This window comes from Bos mutus, chromosome 5 (genome assembly GCF_027580195.1).
Source record: "Bos mutus isolate GX-2022 chromosome 5, NWIPB_WYAK_1.1, whole genome shotgun sequence".
Taxonomy (NCBI): domain Eukaryota; kingdom Metazoa; phylum Chordata; class Mammalia; order Artiodactyla; family Bovidae; genus Bos; species Bos mutus.
Window position 1 is genome coordinate 108868219 of NC_091621.1, and position 24639 is coordinate 108892857.

A 24639-nucleotide genomic window follows, 5' to 3' on the forward strand; every position below is an offset into this window, starting at 1 on the left:
TGTTATCCAAGACAAAACCGAGTTTGAATAATTTTGTAGAATGAATTTATCCTCAGCAAACACAGTCTAACCAAAAGCCACAATAATTTTCTTCTGATTTTCCCCACCTCCTATAAAGTTTTCTCTTTGAAATTTGATGCTTATTCTCCATGACCCTCAAGTTCTTTGGTTCTCTGCTCACCGTCAGGACACCGTCTTGAATGCTGCTGTTTGGCATTAATGTTTTGCAAAATTTGTCTTAAGTATGAAACCCTGTAGCTCAGAAACCCTCAAACCTAACTGACTTTCTATGACCAGTAAACTGGGACCACATGTGTCCTCTCAGTGGGAAATTCTGCCCAAGTGAGGAGATTTAGGTAAATTACGAAGGTGGTTGCGGGTGGGAGGGGCTGACTTGCATAGATCAGGGGATTAAAGCTGACTGCTGCAGCAGTGATAGCAAGGGGCGCCTCCTCTGATTCTCCACATTTGCTTGGTCTTCCAAAGGCCATTTGTAGGGATGAGCATGACAAAGCCCAAAGACATATTAAGCAAAAAATATCTCAGGAGCCAAAGTGAAATGTCATAGCTCACTGCCTGAGCTTTATCACCAGCCAAAACTTATTTCCAGACTCAAAATCTATATACTTTTTATGAACTTTCTTCAAGATCTGTCCATCTAAGGCAAATTAAAATTTTTGTGACCCGGGATGACCCACTCAACAGGAAGGAGTACTCTGTCCTCCTGGGTGAAAGCTAAATGCTTTTGCTGATTGGATTCACCCCATTACTTTCACATGCAAAGCTTTCCCTAATTAAGGCCTTGCCTCTGGTTTGCAGGATGATGGGTTCCCGTGGGTCACCCTCATGGTATCAGCAGCAGACACTGGTCACATCAGGAGATCAAGTGTCAGGTGAATGGTCCTGAAAACCAAGATCCCATTTCTATGCAAATTTACCTTAATAAGCAGAATGGAGACAAGGGGAGGGCAAATGCTAGACATATTAGAAAATCACATACATTAGAGATAAAAAAAAGAACCTAAGGCATGCTCTAGAGATGACCTTGAGCTTAGAAAGATCTTTCCTACCTTACATATAACTCAGATCAGGCCTGGATACTTGGTCCAAGCTGGCTCTAAGTCATTCAGTGAGAAGACTGGAAGCAGAAGGAAAATTGCTTCTGAATGGTGGCACTTTTCTCTGCCTTCCCCCAGGAGGCAGGTGGTGTGGCAAAGCCAACAACAGAGGCACACTGCAGAGCTCCCCAGCTTGTAATATTAATCCTGGCTCAGAAAACCCAATTAAACAGGCCCACTCTTCATGAAATCACTTTGAAAAAATTTTCTTGTGTCCCATTTCCATTTGTGAAATGAAATCTGTTCAGATGCTGCTTGGTGGCAGAGAGATGCCCCGGCTGGAAGGGGTGGGGGATTGCTCCGTTTTCGTTCAAATCACAGGGCTTTGCAAGCTCTTCCCTTGAATTTACCATTCTCTGCTTCCCTAATAGCAGAGAATGGTAAATGTGCCAGCCCCAGAGGTTAGTCTTCTGTTTGATCATAAAAATGCGTGGAAATTGATATCCTATTCCTTGCTATCCATTAGTTTTAATTTTGAAAAGTTAAAAATTACCACCCAGGAAAAAAAAAAAAAAACAGAGCTAACACAGTTTATTCAGTATTTATCCATTTTGTTTGATAGTCTGTACGTACCACTGCTACATACTGCATCTGCAAGAGAAAAGTAACAAATGATGGAGATAGAGCATGGTAGCAACAATTCCACGAGAGAAAAGGTGGGGGTGGGGCAGAGAGAGAAAGGGCAGCAGCCTCAAGAACTCAAGAACGCGGTGGAGCCTTCTCACTGCTGTTTGCAGTAGAGTGCTCCTGACCTCAGGGGAACATGAAGACAGACACCTCTTCAGAGAGCCGCACAGACGGGTTAAATGCGCTTTCCCTTCCAGTGATCAGTCTTAGAAACGGCTGCACTGCTACCTGCCATAGAGTGTGAATAAGAAGTGACGGCATTCAGGTGCCAAGCGGCTGTCAGCCGCTTCCCCCTATTCATCCCAGGCCTGGGGATGGTAGCATTTGTCCAGGAATCCCGCCTCTGAATTGCACAGGGCTCCTGCCCCAGGTGCTGGCTCTGTTTCCTCACCAGCCCTCTGCATCTCTCTCCCTCTCCCACTTGACAAATGGCATGGAATGCCCATTAGCAGCCCTGAGACATAGATCACCCCGCATGCCAACAGGATGCCCTCGGCACGATTTTATCTGCCCTTGTATTTCCATTTAAGTTTCTTGTACCACCAAAATCCCTGAAAAACAGTCAGGCTATATACTACGGATGTTTATCTGCTTCTAAAATATGTCACCACAGAGGATGAAAACAAAAGTTGGGAGACAGTTCTTTAAAAGAGTCTGCATTTGAAAGCCAAAGTCAGGGGATGTGTTCAGAAGAAATACATAGTTTCCATCAAAATGGTACCAGGGAAGCAACTTCTTGAACAATTTCAGCTCCTCCTAATTTGGCTATGAACAGCCAAGGCTTTCGTTTTCTGTATCTCTGAAAAAGAGTATTTGCATAACAGCACAGAGCTGGTGGAAGATGCAGGCTCAGGCCCCGGGGAAAGAAGGAATCCTGTGTGTGTGCTCAGTCGTGTCTGTTTGTGACCCCATGGACTGTATCCTGCCAGGCTCCTCTGTCCATGGGATGTCCCAGGCACACATGCTTGAAATCCTCACCCTTTCAATCTGCCAGGCAAAGCCCTTCTTGGAGGCAGTGGGAAGGCAGCACTTCCCCACCTCCCCGCCTAAATTGACAAGGTCAGTGGCTTTTCAGATGTGGGAAACCTTATGCTGCCAGGAAAAAATGATGCTCGCTAAGCCTCACTGTACACAACAGATCTGTTCTTGAAGAGTTATTATGAAGAGAGTATTTGTAAATGGAATCATATTAGCGTGCATTATGGAGACTCATTCTACAAAGGAACCCCATGGTGAATCCCTGTATTAAATGAAAGGGAAAATTTGTTATGCAAATAGCTACCTTTTAATTTCTCTGTTTTAAAGGCTGGGTTTTTCGTGCACTGAGTCTTAAAATAGATCGCACCTGTGTATCTTCTCCCACCTTACATAGTGGGTTAAATAAATATTAGTTTACCCTTTTCTTAACCCCCAAATGCTTTGTAAAAACCTATATATATTGATATATAACATTTTACCTTGGAGTATAGATGTGTGTGTGTGTGTGTGTGTGTGTGTGTGCGGGCTCAGTTGTGCTCAACTCTTTGCAACCCCATTGACTGTAGCCCACCAGGCTCATCTGTCCATGGGATTTCCCAGGCAAGAATACTGGAGTGGGTTGACATTCCCTCCTCTAGGGGATCTTCCCCACCCAGGGATCAACTCTCATCTCCTGCATTGCAGGTGGATTCTTTACCTGTTGAGCCACTGGGGAAGCCCGAGTATAGACTAGTAATCCTCCAGACCGTTTTTGCAAAGGACCAGAGAGAAGAGATTTTCAGCTCTGGGGGCTGTACAGACTATGCCACGACCAGGCGTCTGTCCTTTTTCAGGCAGGCAGCCTGAGAGAACAGTAAACCAGCAGGAGGAGCTGGGTTCTAATACAGCTGGATGCCGTCACCGACTCAATGGATGTGAGTCTGAGCAAACTCCAGGAGGTGGTTAAGGGAAACCTGGTGTGCTGCCGTCCATGGGGTCGGAAAGAGTCAGACACGTCTTAGAGACTGAAAAACAACAAGTTTTATTTATGCTCACTGAAACTTGAATTTCATATAATTTTTACATGCCAAAAGATATTATTATTATAATTTTGCCCCACTGTTCAAAAAAGTGAAAACCTTCTCATTTGTGGGAAAAATACATGAGTCAAATTTGACCTACTGGCCATAGTTTACAGACCCCATATAGTCTTTAAAAATTTTCTTTTTGTTTTTTAGAGAGTTTGGGAATAGGCTATTTTTATTTTATTATTTATATATTTTTGGCCATGCCCTGAGGCATGTGTGATCTTAGTTTCCGGAACAGGGATCAAACCTGTGTCCCCTGCAGTGGAAGAGAGGAGTTTTAACCACTGGATAGGGAAGTCCCATGTAGATGTTTTTAGCTATATCCTATCTCCCCTGGTAGTCTGTAAACTTCCTGGGGTCTCAGGAGTAGATGAACCTGTATTTGAACCTCAGACATGCCATTTACTTCCCAAGCATCCTGCTTCTTCATCCTCAACCTGATTCAGTTCAGTTCGGTCTCTCAGTCATGTCTGACTCTTTAAGACCCCATAGTCTGCAGCACGCCTGGCTTCCCTGTCTTTCACCAACTTCCAGAGCTTGCTCAAACTCATGTTCATCAAGTCGGTGATGCCATCCAACCATGTCATCCTCTGTCATCCTCTTCTCCTCCTGCCATCCTAACCCGGTAGCAGCCACCCTTACTTCATGGGGGTCTTGTGTGTAAATGTGTATAAAGACTCTGGCACACAGTAGGCATCTGATGAACAGTACCAGCAGTTGCTGTTATTTCTCCTTACATGCCTTGTGCTACCTCGCCAGTGCTTAGTGGCACCTAGCAAATGATTGCTGAGAGACTGGCAACATGATGAACGACCTGCCATCAGAATTACAACTGTAATTGATTTCCTCAGAAGAGGGGCAGCCGATGGAAGGACCCATTTACAAGGATCGATTAATTTCCCATTCAAAGGTGCCCTGACTTCTTGGCAGACTCAGCCAGAGATAATGAAACATGCACCCACATTAAAGGTTTGATTTATTTAATCCAATAGAGGGCAATGGTGCGCCCCAAACCATGGATTTCATCTTGTAACTTTTCTATGCATCTTGAGTCCCTCACAATCCTTCTCCAGACAGGTTGGCGACTGTCTTATTTGTCTCTGGTGCATTTTAAGGCATAAACTTTAACATTTCAAAGACTCTCAAACCCATAAAATACAGAATTGCTTCAATGGAAAAGAATCGGAAGACATCTGCTCCTACACATTTTCTGATGCTTCAGTTCTCCTTGAGCTCCCTGGGAAGCAGGTCCCCTTTCATCTCCAACTGACCAGCCCGTCACTCCTGTCTGTGGGTCTAGGTTGATGTGTGTTGAAACCTCAACTGTGTGTTTTCTTTTATCTTAACCTTCCAGCTGTGCTTAGAGCCCTTCTGCCTTTGTTTATCACCTCTTACAGGGCATTGGACAGAGCAGCAAACCGAGAAAGGTCATAGAGGGCCCTTCTTGAAAATTCATACTCATAGGGTGGACAACGGGGCTTCTCTGGTGGCTCAGATGGTAAAAGAATCTGCCTGCAATGCAGGAGACCTGGGCTCAATCTCTGGGTCGGGAAGATTCCCTGGAGAAGAGAATGGCGACCCACTCCTGTATTCTTGCCTGGAGAATTCCATGGACAGAGGAGCCTGGTGGGCCACAGTGCACGGGGTTGCAGAGTGGGACGACTGAGTGACTAGCGTGCACACACACAGGGTGGACGGCTACCTATCACTCACCTGTTAACCTTGGCTTATCTATTCTTTCAGAGACCCAAATCGATCTGTTTTGGAAAAGAAAGTGAAAACAAAGAAAAAGGCTGAGCATGACCAAGAGATCAAGGCTGGTCTTTCCTCACTTTGGGTTCTCAAATGACAACATTTTGCCTCTGTTCTAAACCAGCAGAATTCTTGCTCACAGGGTGCCTCTTAATCAGCCAGCCATGCTGGAAATAACCTTCTTGCTGAACGTCTTACAAGGCTTACAGATTTCTTTTCTGCGCCTGCTCTTGAATTACTCCTAACTCGTCCTCTGGAACCCTTATAATAGAGTGCCTCCAATCCTATTTTCATAAGATCCCTTTTCTCCTTTCTCTGGAGATTTGGATCTGAAGTCATGTGTGGAGGGTGAGGTGGGAATTGGAATCTTGGCTGCTACCATCTACGGCAGATAGCCATGAACTTGGGAGCAGCCACCAGGGGCTTCTGCTTTAAGCAATTTACAACCAACAGCTCCTGTGCTTCTCTGGATCTCCCGAGTCAGAAACGCAGGACCATTCCTTTCTGGGTTTAGCATCTCTGAGGCCTTCTCAGGAGGATCTGGCCTGTTTCCATAGGTACTCTCTCCATGGGATATAAACATTTCTGATTTTTATCCCAAGCAGAGTGACCCAAGACAAGCAAAATGTACCCCACCAAACCATTTCTGGCTAGCTGGCTAAGATTTTAGTGCTCTCTAAAAGCCTCCATTTAAAATGATTTTGTCCACAGGGACATTCTTATTTTCCTCTCGTCCCCAGGTGACTCAATATTTCCTCCTCCTAAGTTCCAGGAAGGACTTCCCTGGTGGCTCAGTGGTAAAGAACCCACCTGCCAATGCAGGAGATGTGAGTTCCATCCCTGGGTCAGGAAGAGCCCTTGGAGAAGGAAAAGGCAACGCACCCCAGTATTCTTGCCTGGGAAATCTCATGGTCAGAGGAGCCTGGTGAGCTACAGCCTATGGGGTCACAAAAGAGTTGGACACAACTTAGCAGCTAAACAACAGTGACAACAACAAGCCCCAGGAAAGGATAAATCCCCTGGCATGTCCGCCCTGGGCAAAGACTTGCAACCAGAGGGGGCCTTTGAAGCTTGTCCGAAGATGGTGATTCCTTGACGGCTGACCTGCTGATGCCAGTCCTGGAGCCACTAGGAAGTGGCTTATGAACGGAAGCCTCAGGGGACACGCCATCTCCCTGCACAGGTGTGTCCCACACAGAACAATGCATCCTCTAAATGCTTCCCTGAGGAAAGCAGCAACAGAGCGGTCCCTGATGTCAGGTAATGGGCAGCAGGCAGTGGGATAGGAACGTGGGCAGGGAAGGTGTGCTGCCCGGGATGGACTCAAGCTCAGCCCATAACCATCCACTGCAAGGCTGGTGGCACCCAGCCCAAACTTCTAACATTTCTCTCCATCAGGGCCTCCTGCAGACCCTCTGCCAGCCTCTTAGTTTCAGTCCAGCCTGGGATCCCCAGCCCCACCTGGACCCCTTGGCTTTGCCCTGAGATTTTTTTTTTTTTCTCCTATTTTCCAAATGGAAATCATCTCCCCAGCTAGAAGGCACTTGGTTTCTAGGTTTGGAAGCTAAAGAAATATATTTCAAAGACTAACAGACAAACGTGACACAAACTAGAGAGTCCCTCTAAGCTCCTGATATCCTTATTTAATCAAATTGCTCTTCGGCTGGTCCCTGTCTGTCACTGTGGATTATGGAGATTTCATTGGTCTCAAGGATGCTTTCCTCTCTTAAAATTAGCTCTTCTTTTCCTCCTTAAGGTTTTTTGTTTTGGGCAGAGGATGGCAAGGGGAGGAAGGTAAAGAGGGAAGAGACAAGTCAGGAGACAGTCCCTGTGCAGGTCCCTCCCCTCCCCTGCCTTGTAAATTGAGTGATGCCCAGGAGAAGGGTCATCAGTCGTATAAGGATGTGAGAGTTCAACCATAAAGAAGGCTGAGTGCCGAAGAATTGATGCTTTTGGATTGTGGTGCTGGAGAAGAGTCTTGAGAGTCCCTTGAATGGCAAGGAGCTCAAACCAGTCAATCCTAAAGGAAATCAACCCTGAGTATTCATTGCAAGGACTGATGCTGAAGCTGAAGCTTCACTACTTTGGCCACCTGATGCAAAGAGCCGACTTATTAGAAAAGACCCTGATGCTGGGAAAGATTGAGGGCAGGAGGAGAAGAGGGTGGCAGAGGATGAGATGGTTGGATGGCATCATTGACTCAATGGACATGAGTTTGAGCAAATTCCGGGAGATAGTGAAGGACAGGCAAGCCTGGCATGCTGCAGTCCATGGGGTTGCAAAGAGTCAGATACAACTGAGTGACTGAACAACAACAGAAGAAGGGTCACTTGCTCTTCTTTCTTCCGAATATTTATTACCTTACTTTTCTTTCATCAACACCAGTGCGGCTTATAAAACACAACTTTCTCGTTAAACTCAAAGCGTACCGTATAAGATCTCATTCATTTTCAAGCTTTTTGTAAGAAAAAGATCTCTTTCTTTAAACGTAGTGTGTGTGTTCTCTCAAACTTCAAGCAAATTCTTTTTTTCCTGTCTTGTCACTCTGCCAGGTGAGGCTGCCAGCCACGGTGACCTGGTTTCAAAGCTCAAGTCTGTTGCTGACTTGGTAGCAGGGGAAAACAAGTTCTCTGTGCTACAGTTTCTTCATCAGGGCTTGAGAGATTTCTCACCTCGCAGCACAGTGTTTCGGGAAGATAATACAGGAAGTATGGCTCATTCTTGGGAACCGACAGTTTGGTGGATCTTTCTCCAAAGCACTTTTTGCCTCTTAGCTATCTACCATTCTGTTTCGTAGAGAAAAAAAAATTTTTTTAACTTCAAAAATGTCAAAACTCGTAACACAAGCATAAACTCCTTTGCAGCTTTTCAAGGCCCCCATCTCTGCCCCCATCTTCCTCTGGGCAAGTGTTAGCTTCTCCCTGCTTACTGAGAACCCCAGACTGCAATGTATCAAGTGCATTGTAATCAAGACAATCTAGTAAGTAACGAGAAAAGATAGCATTGACCAAAGGGAAGTGGGGAAATGGAAGTTTGAGAAACACAAAACTGATTTGGCTTCTGAACCTTATCCGTGGGCGCAGAGCTCGGTCACTGTGTTGCTATCTTGAAACAGGAAGTCCCAGCTCTTCCCTGTAGGAAGACCTCAGGGAACATGCCTCACCAATGCCTAGAAACAAGAACCAGAGAAGACTAAGTTTCATTCATCGATATGATCCATTACGTGCCAAGGGCTTCACAAAGGGCCACTGTTTGCAAAATGCATAATCATAATCATTATTATTATTCACATTTTCTATATATTTTTTGTTGTGCCATAGAGCATGTAAGACGTTAGTCTCCCGACCAGGGATCAAACCCGTGTCGCCTGCATTGGAAGCACAGAGGCTTAACAGTTGGACCACCAGGGAATGCCCTCATTCACACGTTATGAATGAGAAACTGAGGTGAGAGATTAGGGTACATGTCTGCTGGCTCCTAAGGCTGTGCTCTTTCTTCTCTGTCCTAGCGAAATATGCAAGTCAGTTCAGGATAATTGCTAACTAGCTTAGGGCCCCCGAACCTTCCTGGGTTGCTGTCCTTCAGCCAAGAAATTGATGGGAACAATTCTCACATACCCTCAAAATTCAAGCCCATTGCTCTTTGGTCAAAGAGCAAAGACTCTAATAAACCTGGCTGACCTTACACCAAGCAATTGTGCTTTCTGGCAATTGCAGACGTGGAAACAATCTCAGTTAATCAACTTACAAGGAGCTGTCCTCTTCTCTCCTTTCCATCCTCCCTCTCTTTCTCTCTCTCCCTCCCTGTTTCTCTCTTGTGATGCCATATTTTTCTAACCTTTCCCACCATCACCTTTTCCTACAACCTGTTCTACTTTTTTTTTTTTTTTTTTAATGTGGATCATTTGCAAAGTCTTTACTGAACTTGTTACAATATTGCTTCTGTCTTGTGTTTTGGGGTTTTGGCCTGAGGTATGTGCCATCTTAGGCATTGAACCAGCACCCCCTGCCCTGGAAGGCAAAGTCTTAACCACTGGACCACCAAGGGAAGTCCCTGCTCTGCGTTTTTTCTCTTTTTCTGTGTCTTCAAAACATCAGCGAAACTTACCATGAATCTAGATAGAAAAAGTATATCTAAAATGTCCCTGTTTAAAAATCTTCTACACTGTTTGTATTTAAATAGCCCCATGAAAACATCAATCCAAAACAATAGCAACAAAAATGAAACAGAAAGAGCCCACCCCGCTGAGGTGTTACCTCCAGCCTGACTCTGCTGCAAGACGAATCTATCATTGCCACTTCCTCATTTTATCCTGATTGTTTCCTAAAGCAATAACAATTGTCTGCAGAAACACCACGAATCCTGCTGGCGAAACCCAACCAGGAGTGAAGCATTAAAAATGCCCACACAGAATCAGAAATTACTTAAGGAGCCCTGTTTGGAGGGCCGGGGGGGATGGTGGTATATGTGAGTGGAAGACAAGAAAGAGACAGCCCAACAGACATTTTACACATCCCCAGGCTTCATTTTTTCACTTCCTATTTTCTATTCACATCATGACTTCCTCTGGAATTTATGACCAGGATTTTATGGAGCCTTCATGTTCTCTTTCCCTTTCCCCCTTCTGTTCACTTCGCATTTGTTTTTATTGATTTGGGCTCTGAAATCTTTGGCTCATTTATCACATATTTGAAAGCCTTCATCTTCTTACTCTGCTGTCACCAGGGCTGTAACACCATTCACAAACACCACAAATACTCTCAGCCTCCCCCTCCCTTCCCGCACCATCTGTGCTCGGGGCCACCTTAACTTCACCAGAGCACACAGGGTAGAGTGGATGACTGCGTGACCACAGCTACTTCAATCTTCTTGTCACTTTTACTTATATTCCCCAGCCCCCATTTATTATTGGAATGCGGGTCATTGTTTTAGTTCACTGGTCACAAAAGCTTGCAAAAGCGGACATGAACCCTTATGACAGCTTGCCTTCCTTCATTTCATGCCTATCCCTGAGAAATTGGAGGTAATTACATTTTTATTGATCAAGTCACCCCATAAAGGTACTAAAAAGCTGCCAACAGAAGGGAGGATATTGTGAATTGCTTCCATCAAATGAATAACTGGAATATTCTTGTTTTTTGGATATGTAGGTCTTAATTTGAGTTTGTTTGAACAGAGGAACACCTGTATGGGCCTTGTTTAAAGTCCTTCTCTTTCTTTTTAATTTCCAGTTTTATTCAAGCAGGCCCTAAATCTTGGATTCTCAAAGCTGAAAGTGATTCAGAAAGTTGGTCTTCTCCCAATTTTTAAGATGATAGAGAATGGACGTGGCGGGGGTGGGGCAGGTGGACTTGAAAGGAACAGACTAACAGCTTGGTGAACTGGTTACATGAAACCAAAATGTCTGATGATAATTTTCAGTCTGAATTTTTCCCTAAGAAGAAAAGAAAATACAAGAAGATGATGCTTATAAGCCCCAAATTCTTGTGTCTAAGCTTAAATATCAGCCTCCCCCACCACCATTCCAGGTCCTCCACCACACTAACTCCTTGCTCTCCGGGTCACACTGCAGTTTTCCAATATTCTTCTCAAAATGTGTTATCTAGAATTGGATTCAGGATTCAAGATGTGGTTTCAGCTGGGCTGAGTAGTATAGGACTATTTAATTGTTAGATCTATACAGAAGGTCCGTGTAGTCAAAGCTACAGTTTTTCTGGTAGTTATGTGATAGTTGGACCATAAGAAAGCTGAGTGCCGAAGAACTGATGCTTTCAAGCTGTGGTGCTGGTGAAGACTCTTGAGAGTTCCTTGGAAAGCCAGGAGATCAAACCAGTCAATCCTAAAGGAAATCAACCCTGAATATTCATTGGAAGGACTGATGCTGAAGCTAAGGCTCCACTACTTTGGCCACCTGATGCAAAGAGCTGACTCACTGGAAAAGACCCTGATGGGGGAAAGTTTGAAGACAAAAGGAGAAGGGGGGAGGCAGAGGATGAGATGGTTAGATAGCATCACTGGCTCAATGGACATGAATCTGAGCAAATCTGGGAAATAGTGGAGGACAGAGGAGTCCGGTGTGCTGCAGTCCATGGGCTTGCAGAGAGTTGGACACGACTTAGCGACTGAACAGCAACAAGATTTTTATAGTGGTGTCACACTGTTGGCTCTGAGGGATATAGCAACTACAACAAAAGTCTAGGTGTTTCTTAATGTGAAGGAGGGTCAAGCCAGGCTTGTCCACTTCTTCAGGGGATGTTTTTGGGAAAGAAAATGTGAGGTTCAACTTTAGTCTCTCTGACTTTCCTCTTGTTTTTGTTCCCTGTTGGCAGGTCTTTAGTTCATCGCAATTTGCCTAGGTGTGGATCTGTATCCCTCCTCTTGGTTATCTCTTCCAACTGTCTTTCCATAAGCAAATTCGATGGCTTTTTGGTCTTTATTCCACAATAAACGGAACACGGGCTTTGCAGGCAGGCAGAGTTAGGTTTGAATCCTGGCTCCTTCATTTAATAATTGTGTGGTCATAAGCAAATTGGTTATCTCTGAACTCTTGTTTCCTTCCCTAAAAACTCCCTCCAGGTTGCCATTCACGTATTCATCACTATTTCTTGTGTATCAACTGCAAACCTGCCAGCTTCAGTAGTTATCTCTCTACCTGTCTTTCTTATCTTGTTCTCTAGGGTATCATGAAAAATGCAACCAGATGCCTTGCTGTGAAAGCAAACTGTGCCATGCCCGTGGCCCTTTCCAAACCTCAGGAGAAGAAAATAAACCAGAACAGGTCAACTCTTCCTTGAGGGATGCTTGGGGAAATACAAAGTGGAAGAAATTCGGCTTCTCACTCACTTTCCCTCTTATGTGTTTTCTGTTCCCCGCTCCTTGTCCTCTTTTCCAGTCTGTTGTTTCACTTTCTCGTGTCTTTTAGATCATCTGCTGTCACATTAGCTGATGCACTCCCATCCTCCTCCCACCCTACGCTGTCTGCTTGACGGAGCAAAGACCCCTGTGAGTTGAGGAGTCCTGACACACACTTTCTGAGGGTCATTTTTCTATTCAGAATTCGTCAATGTCATAGGCAGGTAAACAAAATTAAAAAAAAAAGTCAGGAACAAGACTAGTGCCTGCCTCATAGTGTGCTGCGGAAAAACAAGTGATATATCCTCCAACCCACTCAGCATGGGGCCTGGCACATAGGCGTTGTTAGCTATTTTGATTTCTTGCATTTTCCTCAATTACTGAGACATGTGGCTCAAGGGGAGCACGAACGAGGAAGTACAAAACAGCCAGTTTAATGTGAATTTCAGATACATAACAAATTGTTTCAAGCTACCTCCCAGATCCACTCAAGTCTCTCTTGGGACTTCCCTGGCGGTCTAGTGGTTAAGATTTCACTTTCCAAGGCAGGACATGTGGGTTCAGTCCCTAGTTGGAAAGCTAAGATCCTACATGACTTGCAGCCAAAAAACCAAAACATCAAACAGAAGCAATATCATTGGCAAATTCACCAAAGACTTAAAAAATGGTCCATATTAAAAAAAAAAACACCTTAAAATAAGACTCTCTTGTTGTCATTTCAGGCCTTCAGCAATCTCTTTCCAACCTGTCTCTCTAAACTGACTTCAGAGCACCACCTACCCTTTGCAAATGTGCCTTAGTGAATGGCTCTTCATTGCTCTCTAAGCAGCCCATCCACATCCTTCCTCTGTACTGGTCCTCCTCCTGCCATCTAACTCAGGCTGCCATGCATGTACAGCTGTGCAGGTTGTCTACTGAACAAGGACCCCCAAATGGGCTTCAGTGGGGATTGAAGAAATTCACCTGGTGCCCGTCTAACCAAGCTCCCAGTCCCAGGGGGGGACTGCACGTGCCTAGAACCATAGGCACACTCCTCTGACTTAAATAAAGGCAGCTGGCTGAACTTCAGCTGCTCCTATAAGGCCTCAGTCAGGGGATCCCTGCTCATTCCCTGAGCTCTCACTCTCTCTTACTCTTCTTGGAGACTCAATGTCTCTACCCCTTGCCGGCTGTTGTCGCCTTGTCAGGTGAGACGAGCAAGTACATAGGCTTTGCAGTCAGACTGCCAGAGTTCAAATCCTGGCTCAACTACTGGCTGTATGGGTGACCTTGAGCAAGTTATTTAATCGCTCTGAGCCTCAGTTTCCTCATCTTTAAAACAGAAACGGGGCTTTCCTGGTGATCTAGTGGTTAACAATCCACCTGCCAATGCAGGGGACATGGGTTTGATCCCTGGCCTGGGAAGATTCCACATGCTGCAGAGCAGCTAAGTCCATGAGCCACAACCACTGAAGCCTGTGTGCCCTGGAGCCCGTGCTCCGCAACAAGAGAAGCCGCTGCAGTGAGAAGCCTGAGCATCACAACTAGAGAGAAGCCCCTGCTCACTGCAAGTAGAGAAAGCCCACGATCAGCGATGAAGACCGAGTACAGCCAAAAATAAGTAGGTAAATAAAATTTTTTAAATGTCAGGAACAAGACTAGTGCCTGCCTCACAGTGTGCTGGGGAAAAACAAGTGGTATATCCCCCAACCCACTCAGCATGGGGCCTGGCACATAGGCGTTCTTAGCTATTTTGACTACTTGCATTTTCCTCAATTATTGAGACGTGTGGCTCAAGGGCAGCACGAATGAGGAAGTGTATATCTCACGAAGTCGGGGTGTGAGATAAAACACGGAACAGCCAGTTCAATGTGAATTTCAGATAAGCAACAAATTGTTTCTAGCATAAGTGTGTCCTAAACATTTACCTTGTCCAGAGAACTCTCGAACAGGTAGACTGGCTCACGGTCAAGGACGATGGCTAAGGATCGTTTGATCTTTTCACCCTCTCATCTCGATTCTCCCTGCTGCCCCTTCTCCCCACGCAAGGCCTGTCCCATGAGATCTTTCACACGAAAAGTGTGGCGGAGGCTCTCCTGAGGGATGAGACCTGAGGTCTCCGAATTTAGGCGTTCTTGTGAAGGTTGTGGTTTGTGTGTAGAAGTATGTATTTTCCCATTCATATGCCCTGTGAGCCACAAAATGTCATACATCCCACTTTCTCTACCTTTCTGGTGTTATTTGCTGCTTTTGACATTGTGTGTGTGTTCAAAGACACGCTATTACTATTATGCATTCTGGAATGCTAAGTGTTTTGGTAAGTGGGTTTTATATACTGGAATTTCTCTTTTTCATAAGTGACTTTTCGTGTAATCCATGTTTGTGGTAAAGCTGGAATCCTCTAAACCTTCTTATGCATTCAGACTTTTCTCTTGTGATTATTCTGGCATTTCGCATCGTTATTCTCAAATTCACTATCTGCTCTCTCCTATCTATAACGTGTCAAAAATTTCCATGCTTGGCATTTGCACTACAGTAAAAAAATTCCTGGGCACCGGCCCCAGTAAATTATTAGTAGTCTCATCACGTAGTCATCAGGTTGACATTTACTTGTATCACCCATGTATCTAGTCCTGATGACAAATAATCCCTGAATGGGCTGCTGATACTTCATCCTTTCTTTATATGATTTTGCCTTCCTAGAGCCTTGTCTCTTCCTGGAATCATTGCAGAGGAAGTTACTAAACCACCAGCAGTACCAAATGTGGTTCTGTTCTTTTCATGATCTTCTTGTTTTTTATAGTCTTTCATTTCAAATCCTTCATGACTATCTCCCTGCCCAGATTCTTTCCTTTCTCTCTTCTCTGTCTGCACGACCAAGAAGCATCCATTTCTCCTCGTGTTAGCCTTCAGATTTTTTGCTGTTTGACCTCACTGCTCTCATGCTCCTTCTTCCTCTTGGGAGTATCTCCTATACTTTATCCTTTCACTCAACAAGCATCAGTGAGTGTTTGTCGAGTGAATGGATAAAGTATAGGAGATTCTTCTATAGGAGATACCTGGCATTGTGCCAGGCACCATGCTTGATGTGGAGATCTGGCATGGATCTGAGAACACATCCTACCCTCAGATGGCTCAGAGTCTTGTAGGACAGACAGACAGGTCGACCAAATAAGCAGGAGAAGTGTGACAATGGAGCCAAATGGAGTGTGTGAGGAGCTACAGGAGTGGCTCCTCATATCTGGCTCCTGGTTTGGGTACAGGCATAGCAGGGATCGGGGAAGCTTCCCTAAAGAGGTGCCAGTTGAACTGAGCCTTGTGGACAAGTAGAGGGCACGTATACCGCAGACAGAGGTGTGTGTCAGTAGGAGCTGGGGCGCCCAACTGGTTCATGATGGCCATTGTGGATTGGCAGGAGGTGGGGTTGGTGTTTCCGGTGGGGTCAGGTCATGGAGGGCCTTGCGTAGCATAGGAAGGATGTTGGACTTTATCCCAAGGGTGATGGAGACTCACTAAATGCTTTGATACTCTTTGCATTAGGTACTGTTTAATCTGGTGGCAGTGTGCAGGGTTAGAGGGCATGGTGGGCTAGAGATGAAGAAACTATTACAGGAGGCTTGGCCTGAGATGATGAGAGTCTGAACTATGACAGTGAGAGGCGGGGCTCTTCCTTGGCATTCCTGTGCTTTTATCTCCACAGTAAGTGCTTCCCATGTATCCTCTCACATTTATCCTCTTCATTTGCAAGAACCTGAAGGGTCGCAAAGAGTCGGACATGACTGAGCAACTGAACTGAACTGAGGAATAAGAACTATCATTTAATCCATCTGATAGATAAGGAAACTGAGACTCAAAAAGATTAGATAATGCCCCAGGTTCACAGGCATCAAAATCTAGTGGAGCTAGAATTCAAATTCAGCCCGCTTTGCTCACATGGTAAACCTCGTTTTAACTCAGGTGAGTCACCGGGACTTTTTGACCAATTAGGAGTGACTAAAAGGTAAAGAAGAGTCTAGAGCTGGACCGTCCAATAGGAATAGAATACAGATCACAAATGCAAGCCACACATGTAACTGAAAATATTCTAGTAGCACATTAAAAAAGAAAAGGACAAATTTTAATTTATTCTATTTAATCTTATATATCCAAAATACTATCACTTCAACAAGAAATCAGTCTAAGATATAAAAATATTTCGTCTTCTTTCTCTGAGCTAAGTCTGGTGCATAATTTACCCTGAGTGCACATCTCGGTTTGGACCAGCCATACATGAGGTACTTAACAGCACACGTGTCTGGCGGCTGCAATATTGGGTAGTGTGGTAATAGAATGGCTTTCATCTTTCTTCTGTGGGCAATATGGTAGATGGAGATGACATTTTTGGAGGTAAGAGAATATAGGAAGAAATGATCCTTTGGAAGGAGTTTGAAATTCAAAACATCTAGGTAGAAACATCTAGGTAGAGATTCCTAGTCTCTGTCTTCTCTTGTCTGTTGGTGTGGATCTCAGCAAAAAGGTCTGAGTGGACATATACATTTGGGAGTTATTCTCTTTAGATGGTTGTTAAAACCCCAGGTAAGAAGGAATCACAGGGGGAGATTATGTAGATGGATGAGCCTTTGGAAACAGCGGGAAGGCATGGATGCCTTGTACAGATGAAGGAGTTTATCAGTAGCAGCAGGTGAGGTCTCTCCCCTTGAACAGGAATGAAGGACAAGATGAGCACGGATGCAGAGGGTAAGTCTGTGCAGGTAAAGGGTGGGGGGATGATGGCAGGGGTCCTCCTAGCTCATTCTAATTCTTTCTTCCCTTCTGTAGAGAAATGAACCCTGGCTCTTATGTTTGACTGCTCACAAAATGTGTATGTGAAAAGGGGAGGAAAAGGCAAACAAAATATAAATATTTGCCTAGCTGGGGACCAAAACCAAGATGAGCCTTTATTACTCCTAATTACCACCCCATTTTCTTTCTCTCTCATTAAACTTTTTATTTTGAAATCATTATGGACCCACAGGAAGTTGCAGAGTACAGAGAGTTCCCCTATTACTCTTTATCCTGCTTCCCCTGATAAAGATATCACGAAACTATAGTATTAAAACCAAGAAACCAATTTTGGTATGATACTACTAACTGGACCTCTAGCTTCCCTTTTACCACTTCCTAGCAAAAAGTAAACTGACTAAAAAGAAAAAAGTGACGTAAGATGTAATGTCCAACCTGGTCAAGAGCTTGGTGTGTGTTAAAGAGGTTTATCCCTGTAACTAATTGACCTACAAAGACACTGCAGTAAATGCCACTAAAATGCTCAAAAATACCTTCTTACAGCCATTTGTAATTTGCTCCAGGATTATTTGGTTAAACCAGGCTCTTCTCGTTTGTATGGAGAACAGCAAGGAATAGACTGCTGTATTAGAGCTAGGTATAGATATATAGAGAGAGATTCAGCAGCATCTCTGACAAGAAATGCATGGTTCAGAAGAGGGAAGCCATGTGCCCAAGGCTGTACTGTTTTATAATCTGGGTCTCGCTGACTACAGCACTTAAGCTCAGTTGACGACATTATACTATCTCTAGGTATGTGGCTATTTCATGCCCTCATCAACACAGAGGAAAACCGATGGATTAGGAAGGAGTCAGCATTCAGATAAGTGACTCCATTCAATGTTCAAACAGGGAGGATTTCAGAGGAACCCACAGCACCCAAACAATACATTCCTCGATAAACGCTAAGGGGTTAATCGAGCCAGTTCACAAAACAAACAGACTCAAAGGAGACAGGCGCATTCCTCAAAAGCAGGATCAAAGAAAGAACCAAGAATCTCTTTGCTTCAAGAAAACAAAAACCAAAGAGAGAAAATTAAGCCGACTTGAAGAGAACAGTGGCTATCCATCGACCGAGGGTTGGTCAAGGCGAGTAACACATTTATTTACAGAGTGAGAGAGTTCTGCTGTATTTTCACTGCAAGTGATAATTTGTTAACGGGTAAATATGGAATGACTTTCTTTATTCCTCGGTGATAAATGAGCTCACTTTCTCAAAAAAAACCCCAATATGTCTGGCAAGAGGTAGAAGACAGAAAAAAAAAGAAATATTTCATCCATTAAGATCTGAAAAGCAAAAGAAATACATATTTCTGATAGCTGGCTGGAAAGAGGTTAGCCTTGACAATTCCTGGGCGGCTGAAGAAGGAAAAATTTAGCAGGAACAGGCTGAATAAGGGTGGTCAGATGCCTTAAGGCTGAGTGATCTCTGTAAAATGACATTTTTCCTACACCGGCTCCTTATTTATTCTGTGTATCTACACCTTCCCTTATATCGCCGAGTATTATATGTGTGCTACCAGTAATAAAATAGTTTTTGTCAAATCCAAGAAGACAGGCTGAGAGCAATTTGCAGCTGTGGGAGCAGGACACAGGGTTTTGTCATCTGTTATAGCCACTGGGAAGGGTCTTCAGCCTTCAAGGGCCAAGACAGAGCAGCACACACGTGATAAGAACAGAGGAAATAACTGAAATCAACTCAGCTCTATTAATGTTGTTATCAAATAGGCAAGGGAGGGAAGAAGAAACAAGTCCCTCTTTTGATGGATTGGCTCTGCATCGACCCAAGATCAAATTCAGCCAAGAGGTCAGTTTTGTCATTGATTTCCCACCAACTGTGCCACTCGACCATTCGTATCGAACCCCAGCCATTGGTTTGGGGATGAAGAGATGCAGTCTGCATTTTGAAATCCGTGCAAATGCTTAAATAGACCCTGCTTTCCAGGCAGGCAACAAGAATAACCACCAGATACAACTTCAACTCACCTCACCTTCTAGCTGTTGAAACATCAGACATTCCTCCCATATCTAGTCCACTGCAGGGGAACTGTTTTTATCAGGGTCTTTCAAGACCGGCTCTGAGACATATCGTAGATATTACCATCAAAGTCCCACAAATAGACAATGAAATAAAAACAATGCCAGGCCGACAGGCACACCCAGGCAGGCAGAGAGGGTAGGAGTCTCATCACTGCCACCTTCCCCCAGATCACTTTGAACTGCAGATAAGCTAAGTAGGGGCAGCATGGCCACGGGGGCAGCATGTAAATGTGATCAACGGGGCATCTGGTTTCCTGTCTCTCTGCAGCGTTCATGGAAGCGATCATGAAAAAAAAAAAAAAAAACGGGAAGAAGTGAGGAGGAAAAATAAGGAGAGACAGGGCCCCTTCTAGGGAAAACAATTTTAGTCCTGAATTCTCAACTGTGCATTCCGGTGATGGCTTCTACTGAGCGCTGGGTGACAGACACGCTGAGTTAGATCCAGGTTGGGGCCAGGCAAGGGGCGGCAGCTTCTGCCTCAATCTTTCTGCTCTCCCTTTCCCACTCCAATCATGATAAATATATTTATACTCACTTGATTATGTCAGCCAGACAATGCTCCCCTAATTGGCAGTGATCAGGTTCCAGAATTGCTCAGGTGAACCCGCTGTCTCTATCAGGCAAATTGAGAAGGGGCCGCTAATGGCGTCCTCATTAACAGTTTCCAGTGGAATAAAAAGCAATCCCCCGACTCATGCATGGTAGTGAATTTTCCTAACAGCTCCTAAAACCAGCCCTTGAGGAACTCAGGCTTTTATGAACCTGCCCAGCATAGAATGCTTTTATAAATCTTCCCCACCCCCGGCTCAAGTGCATAGAAAAAAAACCCCATAGCCACTTCCTTCTGCTCTTTTGTTCTTTTACACTTTTTCTCTTTTCTTTTAGAGGGCTTATGGAGCTAACTGTCATTTTTGGTTCTTGGTTCTTTGCAAATTTCAGAGACATCTGGCACGCACTTTACTGCATTTGCCAGCTCTGGTGTTTGTAGATACGTACACGGTCTCTGCTGCGTGTGCCTGTGAACATGCCACGTGTATAACTTACCAGTGCATAATTTGGAGCTTGAGTGTGTTGGTATATACTGACACGTAAGTGTGAATACCACAGTACTGATCATAAGTAACTGCTCAATAAATATTTGTTACATGAATGCACTAAGGCAAATGCTATTCATTCATTCATCAGACACTTGAATGCTTCTTGGGTGCCAGGCACTGAGCTAGAAGCTGGGTGTTTGGTGATGCATACGAAGTCCCTGCCCTCAGGAGCTCACAGTTGAAGGGAGGGAGGCAGGCACAGGAACAGGCAATTATAAGACATCTAAGAGACACAGAGATAGAGTCTTGTATAGGGCAGCACAGAGCTCCAGGGAGAGAGAACTTAGCCCACCTATGGGAGGAGCTGAGGCTGGGTGTTTGTGGGGGTGTCTCCTGAAGGTGGTAAGGGTTCTGGACAAAGAAGACAGCACAATCCGAGGCAAGACACAAGAAACAACAGGATGTGAGTAGAGAACCAGAAGCCAGAGGATGCTGCAGGAAATCATGGAGGCAGGGGGTTGGCAGGAATGAAGAGGGGGCTCAGGCAGGGACTGGATCTGGGGGGAGGATACTGGGGGGAGTCAAGGAAAGTAGCTTCCACTGTCTCAGTTAGGGCCCTGATTTTTCTGGATTCTGTCAGAATGTGTATACGCACACCTCAAAAAAGAATTTGGACCAGCTGCAGAAGCTTTGCTGGAGTGTAGTCAGGAGCTCTGGTCATGCCCTTAGCCTGACATTGACGAGCTGGGTGAACCTGACCAAGGGCTGGCCTCTGGATGGGTACACCAAGGGGTGGACTCTGAGGGCTCTAAGAACCCTCCCAGCTTTTATTCTCTAAGTTACCTAGATTTTCTGAGGTTTGCAGATAGACCAAACCTGGCTCTGGTCCATTTACACACCGTGGGGCACGAAAGGAATGAGACCTCTTCCGAGCAGCATTCAGGATCACAGAATCACTCACCATCTTTCAGTATGGAGTCAGCTAGAGTGCAGTTTCGTAGAATCACTAAGAAGTGCTGCGTGATGGAGATGCCCTATTGTCTTCAGCCTGGGTCACAGTCTCATTATCGCAATTCTGAAGACCCCCAGTTAAATTTATAGCACAGATCTCTGTTTGATTTAATTTCTGTGAAGCATTGCTTAGCTCACATCCTTTCTGCTCAAAAATTCTCAAGGATTCCACTTTACTTCGAGAATCAAGCCCCCGGATCTTAGAGTGGCATTCAAGACCACCCCTGATCTTGCCCCCTACCTTAGCTGCTACAACCTGCACCTCTGCCAGCTGGAACTCCTAGCAAAGGCATCCAGGAGTGTTCCTAGCACTCTTCTCTATCTCAGTGCAGCCTCCCCACTAAAGGTCCAACTCAAATTCAAGTCCATCTCCTCTGGGAACGCTGTCTGATGACCCCTGTCCTTTCCTGAATCCCGTGGAGCGCTCACTGACCATGTAGTTCATTAGTAACTATTCAATTTGCCCTGTGGTTCTGGTCTTCTTGCCCTTGGCTAACTTGTGAGCCCCAGGGGATAGGAACCATGCCTCATTCCTCCTTGCAGGGTGTGGACCTGGCATAGTATCCAGTTCATGGGAGTTTTTTTGCTGATGATGGGTTTTCTACATTGCAGCCTCTATGAGACTATTGAATAAAATCCATCAGAAGTGTGCTTACTATTACTGTTATCATAGTGATGTTGAAGTTTTTTAAAAAATATTTATTTATTTAATAAACTGTGCCAGGTCTTAGCTGTAGCATGTGGGATCTGGTTCCCTGACTAGGGATTGAAACTGGGACCCCCTGCAATGGAAGCACCTAGTCCCAGCCACTGAACCGCCAGGGAAGTCCCTGTTTTTCCTTCTTCTCGGGAAAAATGGAACCTTGGAGAGAATGGTTTGGTGCAACTGTGCTGGAGTAATGAGAACGTGAAACATTTCTCCCACGTTTCATAAACAGTATTTTACATGCGCTATTTGGGAGCTTAAAGTTCATCCAGGAATGAGTTATTTCACAGATCAGAAGGAGCATATGTGTAGTCCACCAGGGGCAATAAGCTCTCTGCTAAATTTAAAGGGGAAAACAATTGAACGCTTCATCCTGAAAGTAGAAAGGTTTTGACATCACCTGATCAGAGAGGAACATGAGGGACCTATTTAATTTCTGGCCCCCACTGTTCAGGTTTTCTTGTACATGTTCCATTGAACAGCACATGGGAATTTTCACAAAAAAGGAACTGGCATGAAATCAATAAGGAAAATCACCGTTTCCTTACTGATCCAACAGCATTTAAGGAAGCTGAGCTCTGCCAATTTGTAGCTGGGCAGTTTTTTAACTGTGCAGAATTTGAAACTGGGCAGTTAAAACCACCATCTAAGCTGGCAGCTGTGATTTTCCCAGAAGCAGAGCTTCAGGAAGAAAAATATCTTTTAAACGTCAGTTTCATTTTTGCAAAATTGGATCTGTTCATGAAAAATTGCTGTAAGTCCAGGGTTTTTTTCTTTTCTTTCCTCATTAGTAAAGGATATGATGATTTCTTTTTTGCCCACATGGAAATGCATTCATTTACTCAACAAATAAATATTTACCGAGCACCTACCATTAGCCAAACACTGTTTTAGGTGCTGGGGATGCGGATGTGGACAGAAGAGGCAAAGTCTTTGATCTTTGGAGCTTGTCCTCTAGTGAGGAGGGGGGTGGAGAGACTGATAATAACCAAGTAAATGAATAAGTAGATATCTAAGTAGTTATCAGGCACAGATAACTGAAACAATGCTAATATCTTATTGTACCTAGAAAATCAATTTCCGGAAAATTAAACATTAAGACTCCCACATCAGTATTATCTTAGCTCATGTAAGTAACATATATTAAGGGGTCTTTTGAAAAGAATAACTAATAGGGAATATACGTATATTACTCTTTGCATATGACATTGACATTCCCTGCTGACCTTTAACAAGTCTTCGAGGAGCATTTCTAGAAGGATTTGTGCCACTTGCGTTTGCTCCGTTTGGGCACAGTATGGCCCTGTGGCCCGCATAGTGGTCCACCCTGGAAACCTCTGCGTCCTTCCGAGCGCCTCTCTCTCTTCTCCTCCTATTCCCCAAAACTGGCACCCCTCTCTACTGGGTCTTTATTTATTTTTAATTTATTTTTTAATTGGAGTATGGGGATGACAGAGGATGAGATGGTTGGATGGCATCACTGACTTGACGGACATGAATTGACGGACATGAGTTTGAGTAAACTCAGGGAGTTGGTGATAGTCAGGGAAGCCTGGGGTGCTGCAGTCCATGGGGTTGCAGAGAGTCGGACATGACTGAGTGCCTGAACTGAACTGAGCAAGATGATTAAAGAATGGAATTCATCAATGATAACATGGATAACTAAAACTGGCCATGAGCTTAGGATGAAGGGGGTACCATTTTATGACAAACAAACCTGAAACCTCAAGAAGTTAGGCTGTCTCACTGAGATCCCTATGTATGGATTGCTACAGCTTTTTCATAAAAACTGAAAACACAGTGCATGGATGGGGAAGCCTGGGGTACTGCAGTCCATGGGGTCGCTAAGAGTCGGACACAGACGAGCAACTGAACTGAACTGAATACTAAAAAAAAAAAAAAGGCTCAAAAGTCACCTTCTCTGTGCAGCCTTGCTAGATCTACCAAAGTGCTAATTGTCTGACTCTTTGTGACCCCATGGACTGTTGCCCACAGACTCCTCTGTCCATGGGATTTTCCAGGCAAGAATACTGGAGTGGGTTGCCATTTCCTACTTCAGGGGATCTTCCCAACCCAGAGGTCGAACCTGTGTCTCCTGCGTTGCAGACAAATTTTTTACCATCCGAGCCACCAGGGCAGTGCTGAGTTCTTCCTCCCTTTTGCTCCGAGGTTATCCTGGCACCTTCTGACTTCAAGTACAGCATCAGATGAAAGATCTTGGCCATGCTTTGTTTACTTCTGTGTCTTCTCTTCCAAACTATAAGCTCCTCTAAGCAGGGTGTGTTTTATTTGTAATCTTAGAGAATAGCACAGTACCTGGCACATAGTAGCCCCTCAACAAATATTAATATTTGATGAATGAATGGATGGCTTATCATCTTGTCTGGTTTGGCTTCTCCTAAACTATGCATTTGAGAATTCCATGACTATTGCAATATGACATAATAAAAGCAACTGACAAATATGGTAAAGAACTTCACTTTGAGCATATTAACATTAATTTTAAACACTTGAGCTAATGGACTGAAGCTGATAAGGGGTTCCAAAGCCAAATTATTCTAGACAATATTTCTGCATGTACTAAATTCAGAGATTGTTGAGAAGTTCAAATAAATGATTAACGCATGTAAAACAGAACAATTAAGTAATCT

The 24639-nt window shown here is 44.4% G+C and overlaps 1 protein-coding gene across 2 annotated transcripts in view; it reads right to left on the minus strand.

Moving 5' to 3' along the window:
- Nucleotides 1-24639, minus strand: part of GRAP2 (GRB2 related adaptor protein 2) — a 68682-nt gene that overhangs the window by 23075 nt on the left and 20968 nt on the right. Inside the window, exon 2 of one of the 2 annotated variants that reach the window (XM_070371540.1) lies at nucleotides 8609-8711. The exons of the other annotated variant lie outside the window; for it this stretch is intronic. The gene's annotated coding sequence lies outside the window, so the exon portion shown is untranslated. The remainder of the gene's footprint in view (nucleotides 1-8608; nucleotides 8712-24639) is intronic. 2 annotated transcript variants of the gene reach the window in all.